This window comes from Apium graveolens, chromosome 3, assembly GCF_009905375.1.
Source record: "Apium graveolens cultivar Ventura chromosome 3, ASM990537v1, whole genome shotgun sequence".
Lineage (NCBI taxonomy): Eukaryota > Viridiplantae > Streptophyta > Magnoliopsida > Apiales > Apiaceae > Apium > Apium graveolens.
Window position 1 is genome coordinate 18,415,026 of NC_133649.1, and position 7,802 is coordinate 18,422,827.

Genomic DNA, 7,802 nt, shown 5'->3' on the forward strand with positions numbered 1-7,802 from the left:
TAATTATTTATTTCACAAATAAATAATTATTAGCCATTATTAATTAATTCCTCCACCATAAAATCATTATCTTTTTATGGTGTGACCCTGTAGGTTCAATATTAAGCCGGTAGTAGAAATAAATAATAATAAAACTATTTTATCATTATTTATATAAATTCTCTAATTTATTAAATATGATTAATTAATTAATCACATTTATTCTACATCGTGAGGGATACTTCTCAGCATATCGTAACTATCCGGATAATATGAATTCACTGCTTAGAATACCAAGAACCTATTCAGTGAATAGTTACCGTACAATAAACTCCTTCTACCCTACAATGTCCCGATTAAATACAAGGCATGGATCTCGTATCAAGCCTATCTAATTCAATCACTTGCTTACCATTTACTATGCTTAGTTCTATGCAAATTAGAAACTCCTTTATAATTTCATTCACTCTGGCCAGAGATTCCTGAACTAGCATAAGTGGATCAGCCTTGAACATTCGCTTCCTTCACTGGAAGGGGTAGATGCTTTATTGATCATACACTATCTTCGTGTACAAATTCCTATACCCAGTAGAGCCCTAATAATTGTCCCTGGAGACTAAGAACTAAACCAAAGCATAGTTCAGTGTACACAAGATGACTATGATGACCTCAAGTCTAAGGATACTTGTACAACTATCACTATGTGAACAACTACTGACACGTGAGTGAACTCCATCAGTTGTTCAGCTGGGCGAGTCATGTTCAGTGAACTTATTCTATAATAAGCACCTACATACTAGCTATAGTGTCACCATACAAATTTCTATGAGAACAGACATCCTTCATAATGAAGCAAGCATAGTATGTACCGATCTTTGCGGATTATTAATTAACAGTTAGTAATCCTACGACCAGGAACTATTTAAGTTTAGAGTTATCATCTTTTAGGTCTCACTATTATGATCTCATCATAATCCATAAAAAGCTTTACTCTAAACTATGGTATATCTTATTTAAACACTTAAATAGATAAAGCCCGTAATAAAAACAAAACAAGTCTTTTATTAATATCAATGAAATCAAAACAGATTACACAGGAAGTTATTTCTAAATCCTAATTCATGATTGGACTTAGGACATATTCCTTTCATTATCATGTAGTCTCATCTATGTGGTGAACTTTTGAAACTGATTATGTCTTGAACGGTGGTAGTTCAAGTAGTATTCGGAAAAGATATAAGTATATTGGAGTATCTTGTAACTTCATCTTTTCAACTTATATCTAGTTAATGATTGTATTATGCACGACAAAGATTTTCAGAAAAACGTTGAGATGAGGTTAGATATATGAGATCACCTTGCAACGATATTTTATACAGTTATAAACTGGAACTCTGTGTATATTATACATGTCAGAGGATTTTAAAGATTTTGAGAAGTATATATGTATATATATACTGAATATTTTGCGACTTTGTCGCATTAAGATATCAAACTTGGTTCATTTCTTCTTGACCAAGACTTTCATAAGTACTATGAGAATGCTCATATATTGTAAATTATCATAAATGTTATTTTGGTGGGCTTGTTGTTCACCCTTGCTTATTCTTTCATCACATAACAACAGATAGAGAAGATGAACAAGACCAAGCTCCCAATTTGCTAGCGGATAGGAAACGTTCCGCAGTTTCCTGTAGGCGTTGATGCCGCTGTAGCTGAGGTAGGAACTACCAATAGGCTAGGTTTCCAATTGTTGATGTACCAGACTTATGTATAATTATGAATTGTAATAATGACAAAGAATATGTAAATATATTCAGAAACCCTGTTGAGGTGTAATGACTTATAATTGTGGAATAAAATGACTTGTGTTATTTTTGGGTATTCATCTCTAAGACTATAACTTGTGGTGTGTGTGTATATTGTGGGGTCACAGTACGCAGTAATTGGTTGTTTATTAAGATTAAGTGTTATTAAGGGAAATGGAACTCGTGACAATCCGGATCCCCGATCCCGGATTTGGGGGTGTTACAGTGGACATTATAAATCTAGGGAAGAAGCCTTGTGCTCAGTTCTTGCAGGATCAAGTTTCCAACATTGAGCTATCTGTTGTAAGCCATGGAGTAGACCATCTTATGCACTTTACTGGAGATATTGTCATAGCCAGTCTTCCTGCATGTTAATGCTTTTAGGACAGAGTCAAACACAAAGGACCATTCTCTTCTTAGGTTCTTCTTGTACAACCTGGCTATGTCAATCTTTTCAACTAATTCCTGTATTGTTGGAGCCTCTACTATGCTGTCTGCAGGGATACCCAAAACTCTGTTGACATCATTAGCATTGAATTCCACAGTTACACCCTGAATTGTGCAGTTCACCACCAAAGGTACAACTTGATTTTCATGGAAAATAGTGTTGATAACTGCAGAGTTCCAGAATTCATTCAACACATCCATGTAAAGCACAGGGTCAAGGCTCCTGAGAGATAAGAATCAACAATGAATTTCACAAAACACTTGAAATTGTTGCATAATTAACATGAATATTATTTATAACTCAAACTAAAAAGGGACGAAGAGAGTATTATCTATTCAATCATATATATATATATAGTACAATTCATTTAGATTAAAATTATATTTATTTCATCTCATCATTCATTTATTAAAATCTATTTATTGTTGCATAATTAACATGAATATTTATTTATAACTCAAACTATATAGTGATTAAAAATACATGCATGCATACATTTATTAGTTAGTACATACATACATACATACATACATACATATATATATACATACATATATGCACATATAAAATAATAATTTAGGTAATGATTATTTTTGTTGTATAAAATAAAATTGTATTTATCTTTAACTTAATATAAATTCTAAAGACGAGCTCATACATTATTAATGATCAAATTAAAAAATATAAATAAGTGAATTATAAAAGAAAAGTAATAAATATTTATATTTATAATTTTAAATTTCACTGAGACATAAAAATAAGTAATTTCAGTCAGATTTTTATTTGAATAGTAGGTCTATATAATAATAATAATAATTATTATTATTATATTATATACAATAATTATTTGTCGAAAATTTGATTATAAATCATGTTATTTTATGAGTGATGTCCCTATATAACTAAAATAAATTAAAACGATCCAAATTGTTGAATTCGGGGGTGGAGGTGACCAAACTATTTAGCAAACACGACAAATCAATTATCGTATCAACTGAATACATCACACCAAATTGCATATCTACGTGTCATGTAAATTTAGATATCGAACCAACTTTCATATGCGAACATCAACATTACGCCATAATATTACATATTTTTGATACATTAGAGATAAGAGAGTACATGTGAAATGTAAAATACTACTCTAGGATGAGTTAAGCATGTATATAAGATATGGAAATGAAACTTATATCCATTTCAATAAATTTATGTATATTTACCATTTGAGTACTTAATTAATTATCTAACAAAACTACGAGCACAAGAGAATATTAAAATGAATAACATCAACCAAAGACATTGGATAATTAATTTTGCTAATTGAGATCTAAATTGACTAAGTTCATTCAATGAATCATAAGGAAAGTTAATAAGTTTAAGCTTAAGCTTAAATATGTACAAGAAAAAAAAGAGAGGACGAACCACTTAGGCAGAGGTCGTTAAAGACGACTATGACGAAAAAAGTAAGGCGTGAGGTTGAGCGGAGATATGAGTACATGTTTTCAATATATATTAATATAAAATAAATACGGTATTGTGGTTAGAGCTTTACATGAGTATCTATGACCAACAAATCGACAACATGTATTTTAAGTGGAGATACCAAAAAATGAGTATATTGGCTATTTTCCTTTTATTTTATAAATAAGTGACAATATAATTAAATAATTATAGAGTTTATTATTACAAAATATTTTGTTTGTCATCAATTTCAATAATTTTTGTCACACCCTATCACTAATAATTTAACACACGGTTGATGTCATATGCGTATATCACATTAATATTAATATTTAGATCCACTATACAGATTACAAATTAAAAATTAAAAAAATATCAACTAAAAAGTATGTATTAAGCATGCATGTGCACGATAACTATTCGTTCCTCTTAGTAAAAAATTGTATATACATATGTCATACTTTAATTATTATATTTTATGTTACAGATAAGTTCACATTCATACAAAGATAATAAAATAAGGAATTTTCGTGTTTATAGGTACAATACAAATTTGTAGTGGCATTAAATATTGTATAACTCATCAATCACATTTTTAACACAGAAATAAATAAAATAATTCCCATCTTATTCCTCACATACAAATACAAAAAATAATTTTCAACAAATCAATATTTTATACATATTTAGATTATGGACATAAATCACACTAGATAAAGATTATATTGCGTCTAACTAGTGGACCTCCATGGTTTATTTTTATTTTCTCTTTATCGCCTATATCGATTAAGAACCATTCGCTTTCTTAAGTGTTGTGACTTATTTTTTTTGAAATGCGTGGGAGGAAATAAATGTGTGTGTGTGTGTATGGTATAGCTTATAGTAATCATAAAACATTGCTGGTTTATATTGGTGTTTGAATGTGTCCTTACATGTAAACCTGACAATACTGGTATACGACACGTGAACACGGTACGAAATGACACAAATAATTGGTGTTTAAATTCGAAAATTTGGTATACGAACACGAAAAAACACAAATATAATTAATGTCGGGTTTGGGTTTCAATATATGTACACGACACGGACGAAAGTACACGGAATAAATAAATAAATAGTTTTTTAAAAATATATAATATACATATATATACTAAATTCTAAATATGAATTTTACCTATTTTAAATAACATATATATATATAATTGTAAATACTAAAATATATTTTATTATTTCTTGACTACGTGAGTGAGCACTGCACCATTCAATTATTTATTTTTTTTTTTAAAAAAATTTATATTTTTCGTATGTAATCCGTGTACTTTAGTGTACTAAAGCGGGTAAAGACGAATATATTAGTTCTGGGTTGGTGTCACCAAATTGGTACACAAATGCAAATCCGGGTCGGGTTCGGGTTTAAAGTTTGGTACACGAAAGCACACGAAACGTTTGTACACGACACGGAACGTTGCCAGATCTACTTACATGCCACAACGTGAATAAATTGTATCTATTAAAACGAATAATTACGGTAAGGTTTTTGTATCAAATGCAACCATGAGACGATTAACATATTCAGAATTGTGTATTTGTTAATATTGAACGAGAGAGGGGAGATTTATTAAGATCAAGAATAAAAATTCAAGACGTAAATTCAAATAACAATATAAAAACAAAATTACAGGTGAATAACTACTATATTAAGCAGTATTTCTAACAACCACTGACAATTCTGCAACAACCCATATGAATCACCCAATGGACAATAAGGAATATCATTATAAATGATATTTCAGCAATATCAAATGTCGACGAACATATTCTGCACTGATGCTATCGTAAATCAAAAACTACTCAATATATAGACAAACAAATAAATCATCTATTCACCGGGAGAAAACATGAATATACAGTCAACAACTGCAGCAAAAATAATATATTCGTGCAATTTAGAACAGACACAGGCTATAGAGCTAGTTAGCTAATTAGTCCTGAACATTTAGGGTTACGATCATACATGGGCAGAAGATTTTTATATTTCAAATCTCTAAAATTATTAAATGTAACTGATGTTAAATGATTGATGTCCACGGACAATTTTCTTATAGTATATTCATGTTTGAATGTTATTTTTTTGTTCAAATTTATGAAGTTCATACATCTGAATGTAATCAAATAAATCTTAGCACACATCTTTCATAGACACACCGAAGCTCACACGAGAAGAATAGTTCAAAAATCAAAATGATCAAAGCAAAACAACTTATATTTAAATATGTGAAGACGCAGCATCATGTCATAGATAATCCGCCGTTCAATGATTTTTCAAAGTGCCAGCCACACCAGTTCGAGAATACATATCACTTTCACTTCACCATCTAGTTGATCAAGCAACCCTGAACTCTAATGAGAAGCTTGGAAACACCATTAGCAGCACTCCCGAATAAAAAGGTATATTGACCACTGGATTATATAGACTATATATAGAGCATGTGAAACCCACATAGCATAGTGTTTGATGCAACAATTGTTTGAAGCATTTCAAACAAGTTAGAGTTGGTTGACATTTCAAATTCATAGTCCTGACTCAAGGTATGCATCATAATTATTATAAAACATAATAAAATTGGAATCATAGTTATTACAAAGCTATCATAAAATTCATTCATTTGTCTATCAGATAAATATTTTGAAAAAGTAACAGACAGAAGCATAGTAGGTGCTGAAATATAACATAAGCTATAGAAACTATAGGACATGAAAACAAAACTTCAAAGCGGCAGCCTCATGTCATAGATAAACCTGAGCTACTCAACTTTTCTTCCTTTATCTGATCCAGCTTGGAAGCCATCTCTTCAGTTAAATAATTTTTCCAATCACCGACCACCCCACTCCGGAAAAATGAATCGTTGCTTAGTTCACCAATTAAATTTCCAGTCTTATTGACCTCTAATTTACTCATACTATCAAAACTACAAAGCTCTCTGATTTGATCAAGCAACCCTGAATTCTCTTCCTCTTGAGAGAAGGACTTTCCCAGAAAATTTGCAAGACGCCTCAACTGAACAAGAGGCTCATCTGTCATCTCTTCATACCTCATAAACAGCACCTTGTCTGGCCTTTCAAGGCTTTCCTTCCAATATCCCAAAATTTGATCCCAGATTGGTCCAGCCGGGCTTACTCCTCTGCAAAACAAGTCAAAGGCATTTTACAAGGAAATAGGAGAGGGTCGAAAATTGGCCTTGTTGGAAAAAAGAAAGAGGGAAATAAAAGTATCCTTAATGTCTCTGCACAGGTAAATAATTCTTCCCTCCTCCATTATGGATTTAGGGAGGCAGACAGTTGGAAAATGACATCCAAAGATCCTAGTGCCACTATTGTCCGAGGTATCGGAAATAGAGTCATAATCTGAGGGATCAAGTGCTTCGAGAAAATGAACAAGCTGATGGGGAGTTCTGTTACGCAATGAATGATGAGGATCTTGAGGATGATGGACATCACGATTGATTAAAGCATAAAGGATAGCTTTTAACCAGGTGGTGCCGGATTTAGGTGCAGTTACAAGAAATATGTCGCTTTTACGTGCTTGAAAATGTTGTTGACAGGAAATTAAACCTTGCAAAAACATGAGAACTATACCAGGACCCTTGGTATTAATAGTTTTGGGGGTCAAATATACCTTCTGTCATTTTTGTGTAAAAGATGAAAGAAAAGATTGTATTGAACTAACTAACTGTTTACATTCATAGAGATTGAGGTTTTTATACAAGTCTAACTCTGGAACTAAAACAAATTGGCGGGAAAAAGTTGTTACTTCCTAATTAACTTAAGTCTAATAAACCAGCTGAATGTGTTGAATGAGGTGGCAAGTTATGCTGAGTGGGAATCGAACACGTGGCAGATGGTGATATATTAATAGCCCTCTCAAGTTGGGAGGTGTTTGGCGCTGAAAATCAAAAAACCCTATGTTAGGAGCAATTGATGATATCAAACAGAAACTATCAGAAGTATCGACGGATGATAATTACTAGTATCGACGGATGATAGTTACAAGCATTGACGGATGAAGATTGCATCGACAGATGATGATGACATCGACGGATATT

General features: G+C 31.6%; 1 pseudogene; it reads right to left on the reverse strand.

Moving 5' to 3' along the window:
* Window positions 1–6,291: 6,291 nt before the first annotated feature.
* Window positions 6,292–7,346, reverse strand: LOC141713946 (cytosolic sulfotransferase 6-like; annotated as a pseudogene).
* Between the last annotated feature and the right edge of the window lie 456 nt (window positions 7,347–7,802).